The sequence below is a fragment of the Chrysochloris asiatica genome, unplaced genomic scaffold, assembly GCF_000296735.1.
Source record: "Chrysochloris asiatica unplaced genomic scaffold, ChrAsi1.0 scaffold00128, whole genome shotgun sequence".
In the NCBI taxonomy this organism is placed as follows: Eukaryota; Metazoa; Chordata; class Mammalia; order Afrosoricida; family Chrysochloridae; genus Chrysochloris; species Chrysochloris asiatica.
The window spans coordinates 2,667,696-2,694,408 of NW_006408646.1; positions in this window are offsets into that span (position 1 = coordinate 2,667,696).

Below are 26,713 nucleotides of genomic sequence, written 5' to 3' on the forward strand. Positions count from 1 at the left end.
TGTAATCAATTGTATATGTAGACATTGTTGAAATGGTTTATCTTTGGCTGTGTATACTTTCATCATCTTTTTTTTTTTTTTTTTAATAAAAAATGGTTCCAATAGTCTCTGGAGCAGGCACTGTGGGGCAGGAGCAGAAGACCTGGCCCTGCCTTGAGGAGCCTGCAACGGTGGCTCCCACTCTCATCCCTCCCCACCGCCCCTTAGTGATTAGTTGGAACCAAGACAGTAATACAAGAAGTGTCGTTGGTAGGAGTGATGGAGTGCCTGCTGAGTGGGCCACAGATAAGCACTGTGATTTTGGAGGCCGCTTCATCATTTTACCGTAAGAACATGTTAACGGGTGATTGTTTGAATGTCTCTAGCTAATAGGATATTATTCATAACACTCTGGCTAGTTGGAATGGAAGATGATAAGAAATTAAATCCTTAATGGCTTTCTTTTAAGGGACGACTTTCCCCAGGGGAGCATGAATCCCTGGGAAGCTGTACCATGTGCTTTGATAATGTCTGTATGAAGGATATTTGTTTACATGAGGACAAATAGTAACCAGCATTAACTGAGCACCTACTATGTGCCGAGTACCTGGTCCTCTTATATATGTTATGTTACTTTATGTTGTAATGTCTCTGTAGTGATTATTAAGCCCCTTTCAGATCTGGGAATACTGAGACTTGGAGAGATGAATTTACTTTTCCAAGGTCTCAATTCTGGTGTCTGACACAGGATTTAAGTCCCAAAGCAATGGTCTTTCAATTATATGGAACTTATGGGGAGGGGATTGTCTGGGATAGAGATGATAAATTCTATTCAATACTTTAGTGATGAAGAACTTTGTGATGAAGCTTAGTGATGAAGATGGGTAGCTTTTACAAGACTTAAAATATAGATATGAACCTTATGGTGTGTGTGCGTGCTATAGCTATACCAGCTGGGAGAACTATTTCATTTATTCTTATGGCTGACTCATTGAGTCATTTTTCACATGCATGATCATTATGATACCCCAAACTTAAATGGAACCTTGCAGGAATGGAATGGATTGTGCTGTAAATTAATGAGTTCCCTGTCATCAGAGAAGATCGAGCAGAATGTGTGGGATCACTTGTGAGAACTACAATAGAAAGAGTTATGTTAAGTGGAATGTTTCATTCATTCATTCATCCATTCATCCATCTACCCACCTGCCCACCCACCCACTCATCCACCCACTAGCCCATCCACCCACCCACCCACTCACCCATTCATTCATCCACACATCCACCCACCCACCCATCTACCCACCCATCCATCCACCTGCACATCTATCTATCCATCCATCCACCCACCCATCCATCCATCTATCCACCTATCAAACCTTTGATCCATTAACTACGTCTTGGGCTTTCTAGTGATTCCATGGTGAGTGAAACCAAACACTCTATCTCAAGAAGTTCAGAGACTGTAGAAGCAGTGAACTGGTGACTGAGACCAAGGGCTAATTATCTGGGTGACCTAAAAGATTCCCAGGTTTGGTCTCAGACTCAATTCCAATCACTCAATATCTAAGTCTTGCAGTGATTGTCCCTAATGTTCCCCTCATACATGGCATTTGCGATTCACATTGGGAAATTCTGATGGACCAGAGATGGGAGAGAATGTGCTCAGCGTCTGAGGCTGCTGGAATTTGTTGAACACAGTTGGGCACTCAATATTGCCAGTTAATATGAACTATTATTGTGTGAATAGGCACAAATATGGATCTCTTCCAAACAGTCGGCCAGATAGTTATCTTCCAAATTTCTTGCCATAGATGAGTGAGTGCCTCCTGTGCCGCCTCACTTTCTTGGAAGATTTCAATTTTTATTACATCAATTTCTGATGCATTGTTCTTTGCCAATTCCTTCAATGCAACTTGGACTTCCTCCTTCAGTATCATTGGCTCTTGATCATATGCTACCTCTTGAAATGGTTGAACATCAACCATTTCCGAAATTGTTAAAGACTTCATTCTTCTTGGACCAACTATCAACACTCAAAGAAGCAGTAGTCAAGAAATCAAATGATGCATTGCATTAGGCAAATCTGCTGCACGAGACCTTTTTAAGGTGTTGAAGAGCAAAGATGTCACCTTGAAGACTAAGGTGCTCCTGGCCCAAGCCATGGTATTTTCAATAACTTCATATGCATGTGAAAGCTGGGACAGTGAATAAGGAAGACCGTAGAAGAATTGATGCTTTTGAGTTATGCTGTTGAAGGAGAATATTGAAAGTGCTATGGATTGCTAAAAGAACCAACAGATCTGTATTGGAAGAAGTGCAGCCAGAGTGCATCTTGGAGGCCAGGATAGCCAAACTTTGTCTTTCATACTTCAGACATATTGTCAGGAGGGACCAGTCACTAGAGAAGGATATCATGTTTGGTAAGGTGGAGGGTCAGAGAGAAAGAGGAAGACCCACCAGCAAGATGGACTGGCAAAGTGGCAGCATCCATGGACTCAAGCGTAGCAACAATTATGAGGTTGACCCAGGATTGGGCAGTGTTTCATTCTGTTGTGTATAGGGTCGCTATGAGTTGGTACTGACTCAATGGCACCTAACAACAATGACAACAATTATTGTGTGACCAGGACTACTGCTACAGTCAGCTACTTCATATGTAAAATGGGAAGAAGTTCTGGAAGCTTTCATCTAGTTTGGAAGGAAAATGTTCTGGAATCTGCGTTGGAAAAAATACAACCAGAATGCTCCTCAGAAGAGAAGATGGTGAGACTTTGGCTGGATTACTTTGGACACATCATCTGGAAAGGCAAATCATAAGGAAAGGACATCCTGCTTGGTGAAGTAGAGGGTTTAGAGAAAGCCAAGGGAAGCCCTAAATGATGTGGATTGGCACAATAGCCTTGAGAGTGACTCAAACACACCAACTGTCTTGAAGTTGGTGCAGTGCCGGGCAACGTTTTGTGCTGCTAAACTTAAGAACACTGTAAGTAGGAGCTGACTCAAAGGAGACTGACAGCAACAATATCCTATTCATTTCACAATCAGTAAATTCTACTCACTTATATAAATGTCCATTCAAGGGATCCAACTCTCAAGTTATCAGAAGTTACTAGAAGTGCCTGAGGAATGAACAGATACTTCCTTCTCCTCCTTTATCTCTAGGTGGCTTTCCTTTTCATCCTCTTATGTATTGCTCATCCGTCCTTTGAGGGTAGAGAGGAAAATTCACTGAGGTTCTGTGCAGTTATTTTCTCAAATTCTCCACAATGACAATGCAGACAGCTCTAAAACATCCGCTCATGGATTTTTATTTATTTGGCACATAATGGATCCTTGCTAATGGTCAAACAAGCAATGATAGAAACAAATATATTCCGTCCTTCCTCCATTCCCTTTACAGCTATTTTCCTAATACCTAATGGATGTCAGGCACTGTCCTAGGCATGACAGAAAACAAAATACACAAGGCACTTGTCCTCACATTTAGATGGAGGAAACAGCCTGCAAACAGAGACATAGTAAGCATTCTAAGACCAGTTTTTAGAGAGATGGAGTGACTGTTTGTTCCTTTGCATTATTCAAGATTATCCAAGCCATTTCCTTTTACCCTTTTATCTAACTATTAGGGTAACTAAGTGCCAGGCAAGGGCGTAGGTTCCATTAAGCTCCTCATTGTCCTTGGACTATTTAAGGTCCATAGTGCCTCAAGAGTTAGTTGGGACTCAACTGTCCACCACTAGTTGTTGTTGTTTGGTGCCATTGAGTTGGTACCGATTCATAGCGACCTTATGCACAGCAGAACGAAACACTGCCTGATCCTGGGCCAACCTCACTATCGTTGCCACACTTGTGCCCACTGATGCTGCCACTTTGCCAATCCATCTCATAGGGAGTCTTTCTCTTTTTCTCTGACCCTTCACCCTACCAAACATGATATCCTTCTCCAGTGACTGGTCCCTCTTGACAATGTGTTCGAAGCATAAGAGATGAAGTTTGGCCATCCTGCCTCCAAGGAGCACTCTGACTGCACTTCTTCCAATACAGATCTGTTGGTTCTTTTGGCAGTCCACGACACTTTCAATATTCTCCTCCAACATCATAACTCAAAAAACATCAATTCTTCTATGGTCTTCCTTATTCACTCTCCAGCTTTTGCATGCATATGAGGTTATTGAAAATATCATGGCTTGGGTCAGGCACACCTTAGTCTTCAAGGTGACATCTTTGCTCTTCAACACTTTAAAAAGGTCTTGTGCAGCGGATTTGCCTAATGCAATACCTTGTTTGATTTCTTTACTGCTACTTCCATGAGTGTTGATAGTTGATCCAAGAAGAATGAAGTCTTTGACAACTTCAATCTTTTCTCCCTTGATATGAATGCTGTATATTGGTCCAGTGGTAAGGATTTTTGTTTTCTTTATACTGAGATGCAATCCATATTGAAGGCTGTGCTCTTTGATCTTCATCAGAAAATACTTTAAATCTTCTTCACTTTCAGCAAGCAAGGTTGTATCATCTGCATATCACAGGTTGTTAATGAGTCTTCCTCCAATCCTGATGCCACGTTTTTCTTCATGTAACCCAGCTTCTCAGATTATTTGCTCAACATACAGGTTGAATAAGTATGGTGAAAGAATACAACCCTGTCAAACACCTTTCTTAATTTTAAATCATTCAGTGTTCCCATGTTCTGTTCAAGCAACTGCTTCTTGGTCCATGTACAGATTCCTCATGAGCACAATTAATGTTCTGGAATACTTATACTTCGCAATGTTGTCCATAACTTGTCATGATCCACACAATCGAAAGTCTTTGCATAGTCAATAAGCACATGTAAACATCTTTCTGCTATTCTCTGCTTTCATCCAAGATCCATCAGACATCAGCAATGATATCTCTTGTTCCACGGCCTCTTCTGAATCTGGCTTGTACTTCTGGAAGTTCTCTGTCAATGTATGCTTGTAGCCATTTCTGTATCACTTTTAGTAAAATTGTACTTACATGGGATATCAAAGATCTTGTCCGATGGTTTCCGCATTCCACTGGGTCACTTCTCTTTGGAATGGGCACAAATATGGATCTTTTCCAATCAGTTGGCCAGATAGTTGTCTTTCAAATTTCTTGGCATAGATGAGTGAATGCCTCCTGTGCCACCTGACTTTCTTCGAATATTTCAATTTTTATTCCTTCAATTCCTGGTGCCTTGTTTTTTGCCAATTCTTTCAATACACTTTGGACTTCTTCCTTCATTATCATTGGCTGTTGATTATATGCTACCTCTTGAAATGGTTGAACATCAAACATTTACTTTTGGTCCACCACTAGTGGGGTGGTCTAAACAGGGTGAGTGAGAAGACACTACATGTGTGGCTGCTCTTCCCAGTATTGGAAACCCTTCCACATATTTTGACATTTTTCATCCTTGCCACAGCCTAGTAATCATCCATCCATCTATCCACTTACCATTCTTTTTAGTTTTCTGATGTCACAATGGTGAATGAGGCCAGATCTCATCTCTCAAGGAGCTTAGAGTCTATGGTAGACTGATGATGGAGACCAAGGGTTTACAGCCAGATGACATTGATGGCTACCAGCCTGGGTCTCTGATTCAATTCAGAGGATGGCACTCCATTTATCAAATGAAGGCCAGAGTTGGCTGTTGACTGTTTGTCCAACGATGTCCACTATTAATTACATCCTTGTAGAAAAGTTGGCTCTGATGTAGGAGACATCACTCAAAGAAGACTCACTCATGCATCTAAAAAAGAATGGGTCCTCCCACACTAAATAGTGCTGAGTTGTATAACCAATGGGATGTTCAGGAGGTAACAATGTGCAGATCTGAGGCTAGCTATGAAAGACAGTGTCCCTTCTACTCTGCTCTCTCTATGAGTGCTTATTCCGGGAGAAGCCAGCTACTACATTATGAAGACACTCAAGCAAGTTATGGAACAGCTCAGAGAAGGAGGAAATGAAGGCTTCAGTACTTGAGTGCATCAACTTTTGATGACTGTGGCCTTGACCAACATCTTAACTCTCATTTCTTTAAAGACTCTGAGATGGAACCACCCAGTTAACAGTTCCTAAATTCTTGACGTACAGAAGTCATGTGAGATAATCAATGTTTACTGTTACACATTGTTTATTAACAATGTTGATACGAGGGGCCTTCAAAAGGTTTTTGGAAAAAATCTATTATCTCTTAATTCCATTTTCCTGCCAATTTGTGGAAGCACCTTTGCATACAATAATAGGTAACTAATACAAGGATAAATATGTTGTTGTTGTTAAGTGCCGCTGATTGGTTCCTACTTATAGTGACCTTGTATATAGGGTTTCCAAAGAGTTCATGGTGGGTTTTCACCTCTGACTTTGTGGCCAAAAGTCCAGTACTCATCCTACAGCACCACACCAGGGTTCCTGGTAAGGGATAAGTATGGTTCTTTTAAATCTATCCTTCCAATGTTTTTTTTTGTTTTTTTGACTACCAAGGACACAGGACTCGACACCATTTTGTTCTGTGGTACCTAAGGGTCACCATGAGTCAGAGTTGACTTGGCAACAGCTAACAGCAACAACAACCTTGATTCTCAACATAATAATAATACATTATTTTTAAAAATATATGTTACCTAGGCACTGAGACCCATGGAACTGAGACAACATGGAATAAGAGCTAGAACTACAGGGTTCAAAATTCTCATGATGAAGTATGCCTTTTTAGGAATACCACTACTCATATGTCAATGTGTCATATGGTGGTGGCTTGTGTGTTACTGAGAAGCTGGAAGCTATGCCATTATATATCCAATACCAGCAGGGTCACACATTTGTTTAAAAAATAAACTGCAAAAAGTATTCTAATCATTGTGTTATTCATAATATTCCCAAGGTATTTTTTAAATTCACGATTCAAGTTCATTATTTTAAAAGGCAAAATATATAAAAGAAAAGGAAGGCAACGTTATACATTCCACCACCCAGAAACCATCACTTAAAATATTTTGGTAGGTTGCTGAACCAGATGATTCTTAGCATCATCCTGCAGTGCTATGTTCTCCTTTGAGTTAAACTCAGGGGCTGGGAGCCTGGAAACTATATAGCCTCGACTTCCCTGACAGAAGGTTTCCATTGTAGATTCTGACAAGGAGAAGGTCTTGTGTGAGATTCAAAAGGTAGAAAAGAGGGAGAAACCATAACACCCCAGAGGCAGCTATAGGCAGGTGCATGGTGTTGGCAGAGGGAGGCATGAGCTTTGCAGGTGGTTTCTATATTAACTCTGTGGAGTGTGTCTATTTCCATGAGACATACATGTAACAGTAGCTAGAAATACCCCTGAGATTCCTATGCTTCTGGATTTCCTGGAAGTCAGCAGAGGTACTTTCTGACTTGGCTCTTCATTTCTTTCTAATTTCCTATATTAAATTATTTTCTGTTTGCAATACCTAGAGCAGTCACGGAAGTGTAACTGACAAGATCCCCTGCTAATCATTACACACATGTGAGTGCACACACACACACACACACACACATCTCAATGATAAATGACCAAGAAAATAATTACAGGTTATATAAATTTGGGTCATGCTATAGTAAGATTAACAATAATATTTTGCTTTATAACATGGACATTTCTGGAAACCTGGAAATAAGAGATCACACAACATTTTTTTTCCAAACTAATGCTTTTTCCATGTGGTTGCTTCCTTCCTTGAACTTCTAGGTGAAGAAGGCAAAAACAGTGGTGAAATTCTTCAAGAGACTAAATTCACATTCAGTGGGGACTCGCCATAGCAAATGCCTCTGGATCCTTAAAAGCGAGTGAACTTTTCCTGTCTATTTGTTTTTAGTTTTGTAGGGTGCAAATCATCAACATTTTCCCAGTCTCGCCATTCTTTTTCCTTCAGGTCTCATCAGCTCCCAAAGTGGAAGCTAGCTTGGTTTCCCATTTGCAAAGTTCACGATTCACCCAGCCGTGAGCTGTGCCTTTAACCACTGCTAAATTGTTCCCTGACAGCCTAGCTACAATTTTCTCCCCTGACATTTGATTTACATATGATCTTTAAGCACTGCCATGGCGGTAATAGCGATTTGGTTAATATTCCAAGCGCTATCCCATGCCCCACACCTTGCAGGGCCATTTCATTGCTGCAGCGTGGAAAAATGCATGTACCAAATAAATGTATTGCTAATGAAATAAACGGATTATGGGGAGGAATCAATTGCCCTTCTACCAGGATGAGGCACCAGGAGTTAATTTTGCCTGGATCTGCAAGGGTAGCTGTTAATAGGATAGGCTTTTTACCTAATTGGAGGGAGAGTAAATGAAGTACAGTAATATTCTATGATGCGCCGGACGAATTTACTTCATTTTCTCTTAGTCTTGCTTGACGAGTGTACAGCACAAGATAATTTATGATCTTCCTCCTCTCTCCCATTTTTCTTTTATTTTTTCCTAGTCCTTGGGATCTCCCATTTCCTTCATTTTACATCTCATTTGATTTTCTTTCTTACTCCCCTTTGTCTTTCTTTGCATCCATCCACTCATTCATCCATTGAGTCATTCTTCCATTCATCTATCTACCCACTCATTATTCATTCAGCTAATGAACCAGGGTCTCAGACACGAATGTCGTCAGTAGCCAGTGATGTAAATGGGTAAATGAGGATGGGATTTTTAACAAAATGGAATCATCATCACCAAAACCATCACCATCATTGCTGTCGTCATCATCACAATCACCATCATCTGTCATTCATGAGATTTGCCCATCCATTCTTTATCTTGACATAATTTACTGAAAGCTTACTTTGCTAGTCAAGATGTGTGACTAAGATAAAAAAAAAAAAAAAAAAAATTTAAAGGGGAACCCAAGAGGTCACTTACACCCACCAATCTCTTTATCTTATCTGTATGGTGCCTATTCCCTATACAAGGCTTTATCTCTCAGTTCTACTGATTGAAGTAATTAGGATTCTATTGCAATAAATCCATTCACTAAGGGCAGGAACCAATAGATATTAGACAACCAGTAAGTGGCCAGAGATGAGGAGTCTATAAAGGGGCTAGAGGGTCTGGGTACATAAAAGAGTTTAAGGACTTTGTTTCCTAGCATGTGGTCCATATACAGGAATTCAAACACAGAACTTGGATTGCTGAATGAAAAAAGGACATGAACAAGAGTGGGCAAAACAGACCAGTAAATCAAGGGGTTAAGCCCAGGTAAGAACCAGGGACAGCTGTAAATCCTTTAATCTCTGCAACTCTAATCTTTCCTGGTAGGTTGTTGTTGTTATGTGCTGTGGAGTCGGTTCCGACTCATAGCGACCCTACATAGGGTTTCCGAGGCTGTAAATCTTTACGGGAGCAGACCACCTCATCTTTCTCCTGCGGAACCGCTGGTAGTTTCAAACTGCTGACCTTGCGTCTTGCAGCCCGATTCATAACCACTATGCTACCAGAGCTCCTGGTAAGTAACCTCCCCAATAACCTTTCCAATAACATTGATTCTAAATAGCACTTAACACCTACAGACATTGTTCTAGGCATGCATTATTTCATTGAATCCTGCAGCAAGTCTTCAAGATATGAGTCCCATCCTTCAGCTATGGATGAAGAAATGGACTGGACTCAGAGACTCCAAGGCCCTCGTGCAAAGTTACATACCTGTAAGAGGCAGGGCTAGGATTTAAGCTCAGAATTCCAGAACCCATAAGGATCCTACAACTTTAGCAAATCAGAATCCCCTTGAAATATATTTGTCCTATTGAGTCAAATTAGGGGGCGTACAGAGACTCTGTATTTGTAATAAGCCCCTTTCCCCTACCTCCAGGTAATTCTGATATAAATGTTTTACAGACCAGACTTGGATAAACTCCACTTAAACCTTGTGGAGTTGTGCTTAGTGGTGGTGTTGATGATGGGCCATCAAGTTGATTCCAACTCATAGCAACCTTGTATAGAGTTTCTGAGACTGTATATCTTTAAGGAAGCAGAAAGCCTCATCTCTCTCCTTTGGAGCAGCTGGAGGATTCAACTGTTGACCAATGCACTGCACCACCAGAGCTCTTGGAGGTATATTTAGGGGACTCGTGTCACCAGGGAATGTGAAAGGTGCTCAGACAATGCATGCACAGCTGGGGTAGGAGTTACTGGCATGCATTTTTTTGTGTATTTAAGGGATTTTGTTTTCAAGGACATACCTTTATCTACTTTAAAGGTGGAGTCTTTTACCTGTCTACTGATGCGTAAATCTATGTGACTCTATCTACGTCTTGACTTTTAATCAAGCACTCTGTCCTGGGCCAGTCATTTCCTGAGCACCTAGTATGTGCCAGCTACCATGCTGGACACTGAGGATATGTAAATGAATTAATCATGACTTTGACATTTTGAGAGAGCTCAATGTCAAAATCTCAGTCACCCCTCTACTCTGCCCTGCAAAGCATTTATTATCTCATTCAATGGTCTCTTCTTTTTCCCCTTCCCTTACTGCAGACTTCTGCTTGTGTAAACATTGCTGAGAATTTGAGCAGAAATAGTAAATAATGAAGCTCCAGAGGGCTGCACTAATTTCCCAGACATTTAATCAATACAGAGCTGCCCTGTTCATTACAGCTGTCAAAAATATGCAAAATCGTCCATCTGGTCCTCTCAGGTACGAAGCTCTGAGTTGAAGTCACCAGTTGCTTGGCTAATTACCACGCCCCATTTTCCTTCATTTGAGGCCTCCCTATTAACCATGAGAAACCAGCTCAAGTATAAAGACAAACAATAAACATTTGAAATGGCTTTGCCTGGGCCGGGGTCACTAACCATGGTTGAACTAGATACTGCAGTTGAGAAATCCAGGTGGAGTTTTGTGGACAAGCAGGCTTCCCCATTGCCTCTCCCCAACCTAAGAGACTCTCCCCAACCTCCAACATCCTTCCTTCTGAGGCCCCTCCTCGTCCCTCAAATATGTAGACCTATTAAAAACCATTGGGGGGAAAAATGATCTATACAAAAGCTTTGCATAAAAAAGTGATCAATGCAAATTCCTCTGAGGAAATTGCTTCAACAGATGGAAACAGCCCATTTGCAACAAATGCCGCTGGCTGTGCAGATGGTAATTATGGGATGTATGTAAACATGCAAGCTCTGGCAAGCAGAGCAAACTGCACTACTGAACTCCTGCATTGAGGTTGCCTGCCCTGCCACTGCCCCTGCTCTAACTGGCCTACAGGCCAGGGGTGCAAGAGGAGTCTAAGGATTAGGGTCTAGATCCTAAGACCTATCAGTCGATCCTCAGTTTAGTGATTACGTCTTTCTGAAATGGTTATTATGGGAAAATCTAATCTCTGTGTGGGCCAGGGCCATGGCATGGCCCCTAGGAAAAAAGGAATCAACACACAGTGAGCATTTGATATATACCAGGCACTGTGTCACCAACCTTGAATCTATTCTCTTGTTTCATCTTCACAAAGCCTTTGGGAAATTGGCATTGTCCTTATCTTCATCATCATTGTCATTTTGCAAATGAGGAAACTGAGGTTTGCATGGGCCACAGGATTTTCTCAGTTCACAAAGCTAGGAGTTAAGGAAATCAATATGTAACAGCCATGTCAGAGTGGGTGGTGCAAAGGATTTAGATATTCTGCTGCTAACTGAAAGGATGAAGGTTTGAGTTCACCCAGAAGCACCCTGGAAGAAATGCCTGGTAGTCTATTTCTGAAAAATCATCCAAAGAAAACCATATGGAGCAAAGTTCTATTCTCATACACACACACACACACACACACACACACACACACACACACACACACACACTCACAAACCCTTGGAGTCAAATCAATGACAAGTGGTTTTATTGATACAACTGGGTAGTTCTTGGCCTTGGCTGAACTCCACTAATCATGGTTGGACTCACTTATGTATCTAGATGGTCTAGAATGGTCTTACTTAGGACTGAATATTAGATTGTAATGATGGGAGCTTAGGATCATGTGTCCCTTATTTGATGGACAGAAAAGTTCCGTAGTGGAGTCATGGTGTGTGTTTTAGGATAAGCATGTGACTGCTAACTGCAAGATTGGTGGTTCAAACCCACCAGCGACTCCTTAGAAACTCTATATGGGGTCACTGTAAGTCAGAATCAACCCGACAGCACCTAACAGCGGTAACATCAAGGACCATGTATTTGTCATCCTCCAGCCAACTCATAGTAGATGGACAAGTTCCAAGAGAAAGAGCTGGAGCACACAAGTTCTCTTGAAACCCAGGCTTGGAAAAACTCAGCATCTCCAAGGCCAGCTTCTGTGGTTAAAAAAGCCACATGGCCAGTCCTAATCCAAGTGCAATAAACTCTACCTTCTAATGCAGGAACTGCAAAGACACAATGCAAATAGCAAGATACAGAGAGGGAGAGAAAATTAGGTCAGTTTTGCAAGGACTATAAGACTTGAATTTAAAGTTCTCTAGCTCCAAGCTCAAGGAGCTCTGGTAACGTAGTGGTTACGAATCAGGCTGTGAACTGCAAGGTCAGAAGTTTGAAACTACCAGCTGTTCTGCGGGAGAAAGATGAAGCTTTCCGCTCCCGTAAAGATTTACAGCCTCGGAAACCCTGTACAGGGTGGCTATGAGTCCGGAACCAACTCCACGGCACGTAACAACAAGCTCCAAGCTCAGAGTTGCTAAGATACCAATGCATATGCACATAAAAGCTGGGCAATAAATAAGCAAGACTGGAGAAGAATTGATGTATTTGAATTTTGGTGTTGGTGAAGAAGATTGAATATATCGTGGACTACCTGGAGTCCTGGTGTGGCGCTGCGGGTTAATGCATCAGACTGCAAGATAATTTGAACTGCAAGGTTGGCAGTTCAAGCTCACCAGCTGTTCCTTGGAAATCTTATACAGGGTTGCTATGGGTCGGAATTGACTCGATGGCACTTAACAATAACAACAACCAGGAGAATGAATAAATCAGTCTTGGAAGAATGAGATTGCTTCTTGGAAACAAGGATGGTGAGACTTCATCTTGTGTACTTTGGACATGTTATCAGGAAGGGCCAGTCTCTGGAGAAGGACATCAGGCTTGGAAAAGTGGAAGGTTATCAAAAAAAGAAAGATTCTTAGCAAGATGGATTGACGCAGTAACAGCAACAATGGACTCAAACATAACAGTAATTGTGAGGATGGTGCAGGACTGGGTAGTGTTTTGTTCTGTAGTACTTGGGGTCACTATCGGTGGGAATCAACTCCGTGGCACCTAACAGCAACAACAACAAGGCCACCAACTGCAACCAATAACTTCTGACCCATCTCTTTCCTGCAAGTAACTTTTGGCTCTTTCCCTTCCCAATGATCCGTCTTTCCTTGGAAAGCTGAAAAAAAAACAGTAGGAAAGTCCCGAACTAGAAGTCAGCATCCATGAATTCTGAACCCACCTCCACCACTAAGGGCCTTTCAGGGCATCCATCAGTCCAATAAGCTGGAAGGAGACACCTTCCATTCAGTTGCTTCAATTCTTGAGTGATTAAACATCCTCCATTTTGAATGGCTCAGCTCACAACTTGTACTTGTATGGGACTTCTCATCACCTTAGTTACTACTTCTGGGAAATATGTAGTATCCAGAAGGTACATAGAAAGTATTCAGTCATATAAATATTTACAGTGGGAAGTCAATATAAAGCTGGTGATTAGTTTTTTCCTCTGCTTAAAGAATGACTATGCAATCTGGATTAGAGTTGCACTCTATCTGTAGATCTCTTTGGGTAACATTGACATTCTCACAGTGTTAAATCTTCCTGTCCATGAACATGGTATATTCCTTCATTTATGTAGGTCTCTTTTGGTTTCTTGTAATGTCTGCAGTTTTCTTTGTATAGGTATTTTGTGTCTCTAGTTCAATTTATTCCTAAGTACTTTGTCTTTTGCACAGTTATTGTAAATTGTATTTTGTCTTGATTTATTTTTTAGAGTTCTCCTTGTTAATGTAAAGGAATCACACTGATTTTTGTATGCCAGTCTTGTAACTTTGCTACATTGCTGAATCCACCTAATAGTTTTAATAATTTTCTTGCTGAGTCTTTGGGTCTTTTCTACGTGTAGGAAAATATCATATGCAAAAAGTGATCGTTTTACTTCTTCCTTGCCAATTTGGATGCCTTTATTTCCCTTTTTGCGTTATTCTGGCTAGGACTTCCAATACACTATTAATAGGACTGGTGATAAAAGACATTTTGTCTGGTACCTGTTCCCAAGGGGAATTATTTCAGTCTCTCTTTGTTAAGAATAATGTTAGCCATTGATTTTATGTGTATGACCTTAGTTATGTTAAGGATTTTCGATTCTATTCATCAACATTATTTTTCAAGACAGTGTGTTGGATTTTGTCAAATATCTTTTCTATATCAATTGATATAATCATGTAGTTCTTTTTCCTTTGCTTAATTTATGTAGTAGGTTATGCTGTTTGCTTCCTCATGTTAAAATATCCTCAAATACCTGGCAGGAATCCCATTTCATCATGTTGTATTTTATCTTTCCTTTCTTTTCTTTTTAAAAAATAAGTTGTTGGATTCTGTTGGCTAGAATTTTGTTGAAAATTTTCTGTCAATATTCATGAGGGATGTTATTTTGTACTTTCATTTTTAGTGATGTATTTGCCTGGTTTTGGTATCAGGTTCCTGATTGCTGCATGGAATGAGTTCAAGAGTATTCTATCTTATTGAATAGTTTGGGTAAAATTGATGTCAACTCTTCTATGATGCTTGGTAGAATTCACCCATGAAGTTATCTGGGCCTGTTCTTTTTGAGGAGAGCTTTAAAATAATCCGCTCAATTTATTTCTACCTCAGATAGTGCTAGTTTGGGTAGGTGTGTCTTTCTGGAATTTTGTCTATTTATTTTATTGGAGTATAGCTTTGCACAGTATTGCATAGTATGCTATTAGCATTTTTATTTGAGTAGGTTCTGATGTGACATCACCTATTTTATTAATAACTAATGATATTTGCATCCTTCTTTTCCTTTGTTAAATTTGCCAGTAATTTGTCCATTTTATTAATCATTTCCAAGAACCAACTTTTAACCTTGTTGATTCTCACTATTGTTTCTCTGTTTTTCACTTATTTCTTTTCAAATCGTTATCATTTCCTTTCTTTTGATGGCTGTTTTCCTGTTCTTTTTCTAATTGTTGGAAATGCTGTTTAAGGTGCTGATTTGGATTCCTTTTTCTTCTTTGATGTGTGTGAAATTTGGTATTATTTGTTTTCATTGATTGATTCAATGAGCATTTTATTTCATTTGTAATTTTTCTATTACTCAGTAGTTTTTAAGCAGGCTGATATTCTATTCAGTTTATGTCAATTTTTATTTTTTTTTCCTTGATCTTCCTGTTTGTTTATAAATTTATAGCATTGTGATCTGAGAAGATGCTTTGTAGTATTTTGATTTTTTTTTTTTTTTTGCTTTGTGGTCTAACTTGTGGTCTATTCTGGAGCATGTTTTATGTGCACTGGAAAAGAATGTGTATTGTGCTGTTGTTGGGTGAAGCGGTCTGTATACATCTTTGAGGTCAAGGTGGTTGACTTTATTGTTAACATGGAGTTTCTTTCTAGTTTTTTGTTTTTGTCCTTTGATGGAATTAGTGTGTTACCATCCCCCTACCTATACAGGGTTGCTGTGAGTCAGAACCAACTCAACAGCACTTAACAACAGCAATTAATGTGGAGTTGTCTATGTCTCTTAGAGATTGATTTACGTGGTTTGAGGTTCTTGCATTACATATATAGATGTTTGCTAAGGTTATGTCTCTTGTTGAATTGACTGTTTCATCATTATATAATGTCCTTCCTTGTCTCTTGTGCTGTTTTTTGGTTTTTGTTTCCTAAAGTCTATATTATCAGAAGTTAATTAATTACACTATCCCTGATTTTTTTTTTTTCTTCCCTGATTGCTATATGCTTAATGAGGCTTTCTGCTCCTATAAAGATTTAAAGCCTCAGAAACCCCATACAGGTTGTTATGAGTCAAAACCAACTCAACAGCACTTAACAACAAAAACAATTTGCTTGATACATCCTTTGATCCATAACTTATTTTTGTCTTTGTGTCTAAAGTTTGTCTTTTGTAGACAGCATATAGATAGGACCGCTTTCTTATCCATTCTGAGCTCTCTGTCTCTTGACTGGTGCATTTAATTCATTTACATTCAGTGTAACTATCAATAGGTATGAATTTACTGCTGTCGGTTTGCTGTTTGTGCATGTATGTATGTGTGGTGCTGATGGTTCCTTGGTTTAATATATTTTTCTGTACTGACTTATTAATTATTTTCTTCATTACTGTTGTTCTTAAGTGTTTACTAAAATTTGATGATTTTCTTGTTTCTTATTTTTGGAGTCAGATTTCCTTATTACAAATTCATTTATTTTCTCCAAATCTTCTTTTTGGTGAAAATAAATCCACAGTGGAACACATCCCCATCCCGCGGTTCCTAGATTAGTGACACTGGTTATATCCTTCACATTGTGTCCACATTAGTGTTATTTTCCTACTTCTTCTTTCCCTTGCACTTACTTAATCTCTCTGACCCCCAACCCTCTTTAAACGACTTTAAAACGACTGTTGATCTTTCGGTCTTAAAAAATCCGCCCCCCCCCCATTTTTTAAATAAGTAAGGTAACACTTAAAAGGGACAATCTTTACTCTTTTGCCTAAACTGTGACTTAGTTCAAATGTGACATCAATGGATAGTTTCAAGGCTGAAGAACAACTCAAGGTCCTAGCCCTAGGGACTCCTTCAAACTCAAGAGGTCAGAAAATCTGGATTCATAAGGAATTTGAAGTTATGTTTTACATTTTCACTGTTTTTATCAAGATCTCTCTATTTTGCTCCAGATAAGAACATTCAGTAGTGGTAGCTGGGCACCATCTAGTTTATCCTTAAAGTGAAGGAGCAGTACAAATGCACTTCTATTTATTTTTAACGTTATTTTCTTTTTCATTTTTGTGAGAAGATTTATTAATTTTTATGAGGGTACCTTGAAATTTGGAGTCCTGGTGTGGCTATGTGGGTTAATGCACTCGACTGTTAAAAAGTCAGTATGAATCAAAACGTCAGTGGTTCAAGCTCACCAGTCCTTCCTCAGAAACCCTATAAAGGGTCACTATGGGTCAGAACTGACTAGATGGCACTTAACAACAACAACAATGTTGTAATTTGTTATCATATTCCCAACAATAAAATAGTCCATTCTATCTTGCTATCATGTTGACTTCCTCTCCATTTGGAAGTTCTGTAGCCACATCATTTATTACCTCTTTTTGCTTTGTACTTACCTTTGTTTACAAATTGTTATCTCTGGTTCTCTACTTCCAGTTTTTGTAGCTTTATTTTGTTTTTGATACATCTATACCTGGTTTGATTTTGAGGAGATGTTGTCATTTATCTTAATCCTGGTGGCTGTCTGCCATTGTTTGTTTTCTGTCTGAAGGACTCCCTTTAGCATTTCTTGTAAGGTTGATCTTTTTTTTTTTTTTTTTTTTCTTTTAAGTCCCCTTAATTTCTGTTTATGTGGGAATGTCCATCGCATTTGATGGACACTTTTGCTGGATATATGATTCTTGGTTGGCATTATTGTTTTTCTTTCCTTTGGGAGTTTTAGATATGTTATCTATCCCATTGATTGCATGGGAAATCAGAGCTTAGTCTTATTGGCTCCCTTTTCTAAGTTACTTTTCATTTTTCCAAAGCAACTTTCAGGATTCTTTCTCTGTCTTTGTCTTTGGAAAGTTTGATTATGATGTCTTGGTGATTTTCCTTTGTAGTCTTTCCTATTTAGAGTTCATTAAGTTTCTTGATTGCTGATCATATCTTTCATGATACTAGGGAAGTTTATTCCAACAAATTTTCAACAATTAATCAGTGCATTTTTCCTGTCTCTTTCTGTTCTAGAATTCTGATAACACCTAAGTTAGTTACTACACCTAAGTTGATGGTGATTTATAATTCTGAGATTATCTCCATTTTTTGGGGGGGAGGGTTCTTTTTTCTTATTGTTCCTAGAACAGTTAGTATTCAGAGCTTTGTCTAAAATCTTGCTAATTCTGTCTTCCAGTGATGAAATTCTACTCCTTTGCCATTCTAATGTATTATCTATTTCTGAAACATTAATATGAATTTATTGATATTTAGTATAAATGAATTTTCTATTTGTTACTTTTGTCTGGTTTCTAATTTTCCATTTATTTTGTCTAGTCATTCTTAGATCTATATATCTATATATCTATATATATAAATTCTTCTAGAGCTTGGTTTGTATTTTCCTTGGTTTTGTCTGTGATTTTCTTTAATGTTCTCTCAGTCTGTTGAAGGTACCTAAAAAAAAATTCCTTTGAATTCCTTATCAGGTAGTTTGAATAGCATTTCTCTTTCTGGAAACTTTTTTGGTCCTGTAGTTTGGTCATTTATTTGAGTCATTTTGCCCAGGTTTTTTCAGTGTGATTTGAAAGTGTCTATTGTCTCAGAGACATTGTAGTGTAGGAGTGTGGGTATAAGCCTTTGGTGGTTGATCATGCAGAGCAGCTGAGGTTTGGCCACCATCTGTCATCAACCCAGTGGTGCTGGAGCAAGTGGTAGAATTTGCTCACTGAGTAGGACAATACGTGTGGTGGGTATGGCTGGGTAGGGTCGCTGGCTTCTGACTGCTGGAAAAAGAAGGCAAAATGTGAAAGGAAGAAGAAGAGAAAGAAATGAAAAATAAAGACAGCTGGGGGAGAAGGAAAAATAAAGAAGTAAGAAAAAGAGAAAAAAAAGTGGAAAAGGAGAAAAATGAAAGAAAAACTGCACAAATGCAGCACACTATTGGTGCTAACCTCCAAACACAGCTGTGGTGGAAATGTGATATTCACAGGAGCCCTTCTGGCCAAATGCAGAGGCTCAGGGGTAGGCACTACTGAACATGGGGGCTATAGGAGGGTGACAGGGTCACCAGAAAGGAGGAATGGAGAGGAGGAAAACAGAAAAATTAAGGAATAATAAGGAGTGGGCACAAAGAAGAGCTGAGAAGAAAGGGGAAAAAGAACAAGGAAAACCTCAGAAAACTGGGGAAAGTGTCAGCTGCCAAATACAACTGCAGGGATGGGAGTGCTTGTGTCCATGGGGGTAAAGAAATAAAGGTGGGGGAAAGGATGAAAAAGAAAAGAAAGAAGACAATGGGGCAAGAGGAAAGGATTACAAAGAAGGAAAAAGAAAAATTAAAAAAACAATATAGTATCGCTGAAAGTGCTCGCCCTCAACCATAGGTTTGCAGGGATGCAGCGCTGTCTCCCCAGACAGAGGTGGAGGTGGGTCCTGATAACCACGTGGGCTGTGGGTGTTGTTGTTGTTGTATACTGTGGAGTCGGTTCCGACTCATAGCTACTCTGTACAGGGTTTCCGAGGCTGTAAATCTTTACTGGAGCAGAAAGCCTCATCTTTCTCCCGCGGAACAGCTGGTAGTTTCGAACTGTTGACCTTGAGGTTAGCAGCCAGATTCGTAACCACTACGCTACCAGAGCTCCTTGGGCTGTGGGTTGTTGTGATGTGTGGTGGAGTCGGTTCCGACTCATAGTGACCCTGTACAGGGTTTCCGAGGCTGTAATTCTTTAAGGGAGCAGAAAGCCTCATCTTTCTCCCACGGAACAGCTTTCTCCCTCCGAACACTTTCGAACTGTTGACCTTGAGGTTAGCAGCCAGATTCGTAACCACTACGCTACCAGAGCTCCTTTGGGCTGTGTGGGTTGTGGGTAGGATTCCCCAAAGAGGATTTTTTTAAAAAAAATAACTGTTACCTCACCATTTTAACAATATCATAGGGATGGGAATAGTATGGGATGGGTTTCAAGGGCAGCTGATGGGGGTTGTAAAACCTGTCTTGATTCCTCCCCCACATGGGGCAGAGCTAAGTTACTAGAACCAAACAAGCACCGAGAGGGCACATGAGTCAGGCATACACACACACACACACAAGGCTAGAGCAGCTACCAGCTTTACCCCCAGCCCTTGTTCGGAACTGTTGTTTGAATTAGTTCTGTCTGTGTCACCCCACCTCCCACCTCCACCCCCAGCCAGTTACACAATACAGGAGGATGTGGGCCAACTTGTTCCCAAGTCAGAAAACTGGTTCTCTCATATTCACCCTTCTACTTAACAGTGAATAAGGAAGACCATAGGCGAATTGGTGCTTTTGAGTTATGGTGTTGGAGGAGAATATGCAAAGTGCCATGGACTGCCAAAAGAACCAACAGATCTGTTATGGAAGAAGTGCGGCCAGAGTACTCCTTGGAGGCCGGGATGGCCAAACTTCATTTCTCATACTTCCAACATATTGTCAGGAGGGACCAGTTGCTGGAGAAGGGTATCATATTGGTAACATGATATCATGAAAACAGAGAAAAAGAGGAAGATTCCCCCCCCCCCCCCCCCGTGAGATGGATTGGCAAAGTGGCAGCATTAATGGGTTCAAGCGTGGCAACAATTGTGAGGTTGGCCTAGGACCATGCAGTGTTTCGTTCTATTGTGCATAGTGTCGCTACGAGTTGGTACCAACTCAATGGCACCTAACAACAGTAACAACAATAACAAAAACTTAACTCCCTCAGGTAGGGTAGCCTGATAAAAGGGAATTCAGAATAAAACTTGAATTTTAGAGAGAAAGTGCATCATTTTTCATCATGTTCCACATATGATTTGGAATATATTTATGCTACAACAGGGTCTGTGGTATTTCTGAAACTCAAATGTAGCTCCTCATCCTGGTTTCTTGTTTTGTTCTAAATCTGGCAATCTTCACTTTGGGGGAACCTTTGCCTCAGAAGTGGGGGGAGGAATGCAGTCAGGAAAGAGGCCTAGAGAAGGAAGTGGAAGTAGTCAGTTTAGAAGGTGTGTGTGGGGAGGGGGCATCAGTCCAAAAAAAAGAGCTTATTCCAGCTCCCTCTAAGGGAATGATACATTATTTAAAAATATTTTTCCAGAACATTCTACACTGACTTTCAGTACTTAACAGATATTGGGGAGGTGGCAGAAGGGAACACACACTCAAGTACCCACATCACATAGTTCTAAATAGTTTGGATGAGCTAGTTCAAGATGAGCTGGTTTCTCCTGTGGGCACTTCAGTCTGTTAAATATCCACTGTGTACTTTTGAGAGAAGAGGATTTAGTAGAAAAGGGTGCTACAAGAATGTGATTTCTCTGTAGGGGGTGCGACAAAGAAGAAAGATAAAAGGGGAAAAGAAACACAGTGTTGGTGGTGATGGTTGGGGTACTGCACCTCCAATTCCCAAGGAGGCTGGGCAAGGTAGTGGGAGAAGTCAACCCTCTCTGGTCACCCAACACTGAAGTGGGTGCTGGTGCATTCTTGGGTGAGTGGAGTTCAGGATCTGGTTCCTGCTCTATCTGGAACACTGCTAACAATAGTTCAAAATGGCCACACTGTGTGGTTGGCAGGTTGTTCTCCATTTTCATTCAATCTCATTCTGTCATTGGTATTTAATCGACTGCTTTATTATTTTCTCTGAAGCTCTGAGTTCCAGGATTGTTATGTTTCCATTTCACTTGGTTTCTCAAGTCTTTGTTGTACAGGGTTTGGATAGTGTAGCTGCCTAGTCCTCCATCTTGGATCTTCCTTCTTGAATCAGTCTAGTTTGAGATATAAAGGCAGTAAACAAGCAGAGAGAGAGAGAGAAATGGGGTGCATATGGAGATTTCCAAGGAACCAAGAAGTAGAAGCTGAAGACAAGGACCTTCTTCCAGAGTCAATACAGGGAGAAAGCACTCAAAATTTGGACCTTTAGCCTCCTAAACTATGAGAGAGAAGAAACGTTTGTTATAGCCACTCATTTGTGGTATTTCTGTCATAGCAGCACTAAAGAACTCAGACACTGTGATTTAGGAATCCCCTTTAGGGCAGCCACAGCGGGAATAGCATAGAAGGGGCTGAGGGGTATGGGGAGACCAGTCAGAAGAAGGACTGAGGCAGACTGGGTGAGTGGTCATATGGATAGCAATGTTAACAAGGCTGACTTCATTGGAACTGCCTTCTGACAGGAAGTAGGAAAGGGAAACTGGAGAGGTTATCCAGGTTTCTGGTGTGAGGTGACTTTTCTCATTGAAGGTAGCACATTTGGGAAGGATGATAGACCATCACATGCAAGTTCTGGACCTCAAAGCAGCCAATGACCTGCCTTGAGTCCCCTGTGCATCTGCCAACGACAACCTCAGCCCATCGTTTTCCAGGCATTGTCTTAAGTGCTTTACAGGGCAGGGGTCATTCTCTGGACAAGAATTATTTTTTACCTTGTTTTTCACTTGAGGAAACTGAGGAACAGGGATGCTAAATAACTGCAGAGAGCAGAGCTGGGAGGTGAGCTCAGAGTATAAATGGGCTATTACAGAGTCTTTGTACTGTGATAATTCTACAGATACAGCATGGAAACACACACAAGCTAAAGAGAGTGTAATGCATTAACTGAGGCCTGTCATTGCTCAAATGAGTCCAGAGAAAGGGTTGGAAATGAGAGGCCAATAGGCTGTATAGACACGGCCAGAAAACGTGATAAATCTGCTAATCCAGATTTGTGAAAATTGTGACATTTGCATCCAAATCCAGATATCCTGCGTCTCTTGAAACACAGTGTCTGGTCACCCTAGACTGGCATTCCAGGATGGCAGTAGTTGACTGGCATTTCCTACTTTGCTGTAGTCATCAATCCCTGTTACCTTGATCTGCCTTCACTCATGTGCACATCGGCCTAGCCATAATAACTGTCTGATTTTGTGATCTCTGGATGCAGGACCCCATTGGGCATAATAATTCTCTGGGTCCATTCTGACTCAATGACTCTGTGTAATCATCTTTGAGTCTTGTCTGTATTTCGGCCTTCACTTCCAAGCTATTATAGACACCGAGTGTCTACTTTCAAAATACTTTGAGACACCTCTATCGCTTTTACCATGAATCGAGCCCCCACTGGATCAAGCCTTCTGATGAGGTTCTGGTGCAGAAGGTAGGATTATCATTATAACCATTTTTCTGGCCAGAAGACGGAGGCGTAGAGAGCTGAAGAGACTTTTTTAAGGGCTCAATATGTCTGAGACTGGTCTCTTGACATTCACTCCAGGGCACTGAAGAAGGAGTTAGAACTTTCCTCAGCTCCGGTGTACTTAGCTCTCAGGGCTTGTTGAATTATCCAGTTTCCCTCCTCATCCTTCAGACACTGCAGGAAAACCAGATTCCTCTCACTGTTGTTCTCAGCTCCCCCTTGCATCGATCTCCAGCTTTATGAGGGTGACAGGCCATGCCTTTTAATTGTATTATTACAGCTTTATGGTCTGCTCATTGAACAGGTCTACTCCACTGGGCAGCAGTCCCTGGAATTTATATGTGGAACTGAAACTTTTATTTGAATGCTATTGATAAAGGCATATTGTGAAAGGGCCTGTGGCTCTTGAGAAGAGACTGGGTCCCTGGGAGGCAGGGAGAGAAGGCAGGTCAATGCACTTCTGAGGAGTGAGTGGGTCATTTGCAAAATACAAGTGGGCAGTCTTCCCCCACACCCTGTCCAACTCTTAAATATTCTCTCTCCATCAGCCTCTGGGCAGAACTTTGTATGTGCCTGGAAAAAAGTAGAGGATATTTCTAAGGAGGAGGAGTATTCTAGGTTCATGGCCAATTTGGCACTGCATGTATAAACTATCATCTTTGACTCTTCTCTTTATTCCAGTCGGACTTATAGCTCGTTACAAATGCCGTTTGTCTACTTTCAAAGTATTCTAAAACTCTGGACTTCTCTTGTCACCTCTACTGCTTTTACTATGCATCAAACTCCCACCTTGATCAAGCTCTCCTTGGGATCAATCCTGTAGCCTCTCAATAAGGTGTTGGGTCAAGTGTCTCTTCCTCAGTAAGGTCTTCCCTGATGACTCAGCAGCACATTCTCTCTTCCTTCCCCGCCTTGTGCGTCTTCTTGGCACCCCTCATCACGGAATATGTGTTGTGTTTGAGTTTGTCCTGGACTCATGGCTACCTCATGCACAACAGAACAAAGCACTGCCCAGGCCTGCACCATTAGTTGTGGATCAGACCATTATGATCCACAGGGTTTTTACTAGATGATATTTGAAAGGAAGTCACCAGGTCTTTCTTTGTATTCCCTCTTAGCCTGCAAGCTTGGCTGAGACCTGTACAGCTGCAGTCAAGTTGGTTCTGATTCACAGAGACCCTGTTTAGGGTTTCCAAGGAGCACTGTGTGGGTTTGAACCACTGACCTAGTGATTCTAATACTGCACCATACCAGGACTCCATACAGTATCATAGCAACATGCAAACTTCCACCGACAAACAGGTGGTGGTCATGCATGAAGTGAATTGGCCAGGAATCCAACAGGGGTCTTCCCCATGAAAGGTGAGAAAGTCTACTGCTGAACCACCCATGCTGCCGCATCATCTCATATACATTGTGTTGTTGTTAGGTGCCATCATGGCAGTTCAGATTCACAGTAACTCAATGCACAACAGAATGAAAACTCTGGTCCTGCGCCAGCCTCACAGTTATTCTGTTTGAGCCCATTGTTGCTGCCACTGTGTCAATCCATCTCATTGGATGTTTTCCTCCTTTTCTCTGACCCTCTAATATACTAAATAACCTCTTCAGTTGTTGGTTTCTGTCTGTCCTAGACTATCAGTTCATTGAGGGCAGAGACTTGCATCTGCAAGTTGATTCACTGCAGTGTCTCTGGAACCTAGAGCAGGTCCCGGCACAGAGCAGGCGCTCCACAAATATGTGTTTCATGGGTTCATGAATGGGTTTGGTTGAAGCCAGGCCACGGAGGCACTACCTACTGATTTCCACGCAGCATTCTGGCATTATCAACAGATCCCTTGTACAGATCTGAGGCCATCAGTATGCCATCCTGTCTCTGAATTAGTAATGTTACGCACCATGGAGCCAGCCCTAAATGGGGCATTTTGAAGCGAAATAGCTCAGGGGTTAATTTGAATGCATTTCTATGTCTCAAAATCAGCATGTGCTAGGAAAAAGGGGTCTGCCCTACGCAGTGAATGGCATTTGGTTTGGCCTCTCTTCATATGAGGCCAGGGTCTTCTGTCATTTTTATTTTGTGAGGATTGTGATGCCAAGAGGAAGGAATCTAGGATGCAATATTAATAGGTGGTAACTAAGTAGACCTTGGGTTCATGAGCTGGACTGCAACATCAGTTTGAACCGCAAGGTTGGCGGTTCAAGCTTACCAGTCATGCCTCCAAAACCTGACTCGATGGCACTTAACAACAATCAGACCTGGTTTGTGAACTGTCCCAGGTCATAAACCATCAGTGCTCTGATGTGGTATTGTCATTTTCCAAAATGCTTCTACATCTTGACAAGAAACAGGTATATGGCCAATATACCTCCAGGAATCTCTGTTCCAGGGAGTAGAGGATTAGAGTATTTTAGGGTTGAGGTCCCAAATTTTTGTAGTTGGATTATAAACTTTAGGGCAGATAGCTTTGAACTCAAATCCTGACTCAGTCATTCACTATCACTATGATCATGCCAGGCCTCAGTTTGTTCATCTGTAAAATGGGGCTGTGAGTACTTTATTCCTAGGAGCCCTGGTGATGATGTAGCATCAGCACTGTAATGCTAACCACAAGGTTGGCAGTTCAAACCCACCATCTGCTCCATGGGAGAAAGATGAGGTTTTCTGCTCCCATAAAGGTTTATAGCCTCAGAAATTCCATACAGGGTTGCTATGAATCAGAAACAACTTGAGGGACTCATGGTGTGACACTGTTGGATAAACCACAAGGTCATCAGTTCAAACCCACCAACTGCTCCTTAGAAACCCTATACAGGGTCACTAAGAATCAGAATAAATTCGACAGCACTTAATAGCAACAACAATTACAACAGTGCTGTATTCCTAATAATCTTAGAGGGTATTCAGTGGAATAGGATATGGCCACTTTCAAAAACATGTTGGTGAAAATATGCAACAATGAAGCACACACCCATTCAAAAGTGTTTGCATGTTCAGTTCAACGATAATGGTTACATAGCACACATTGGGTCACCATCCGTGCTATTTCTACCCACTGTTAACTTAGACTCTCTGTTCCTGAAAGTTCTTTTCTGTGTTATAGAGTTACTGGTGCCCATTTGATCTCACATGGAGAATTCTTTAAACAAGTGCTATACTCAGGGTAAACATTCTTTAGTCCCTGGACTACACTGTGGTGTGAGCTCTGGTAGCATAGTGGTTACTAATTGGGCTTCGAACTGCAAGGTCAGCAGTTCGAAACTACCAGCTGCTCCATTGGAGAAAGATGAGGCTTTCTGCTCCTGTAAAGATATACAGCCTTGGAAACCCTGTACAGGGTTGCTATGAGTCGGAACCGACTCTATGGCACATAACAACAACAACAACACTGGTTTAAAGATTTCCTTTACAGCTTCAGTGTAAGGTTTACAAATTGTGTCCAGACAGTAGATTCAGGGGTTCCTCCCATCTCAGTGTATCCAATAAGCCTGGTTTCCAATAGAAGTTTGAAGCTCTGTTCCACAGTTTCCTCCCGTTTGATCAAAACCCATCTATTAATAGACCTTGATTCAAACATTCAGCAATGGGAGCTGACACCATCCATTACTCCTGCTCTCATGGCAAAAGAGGCAGTTAACTCATGGAAGCAACTAGACCTGT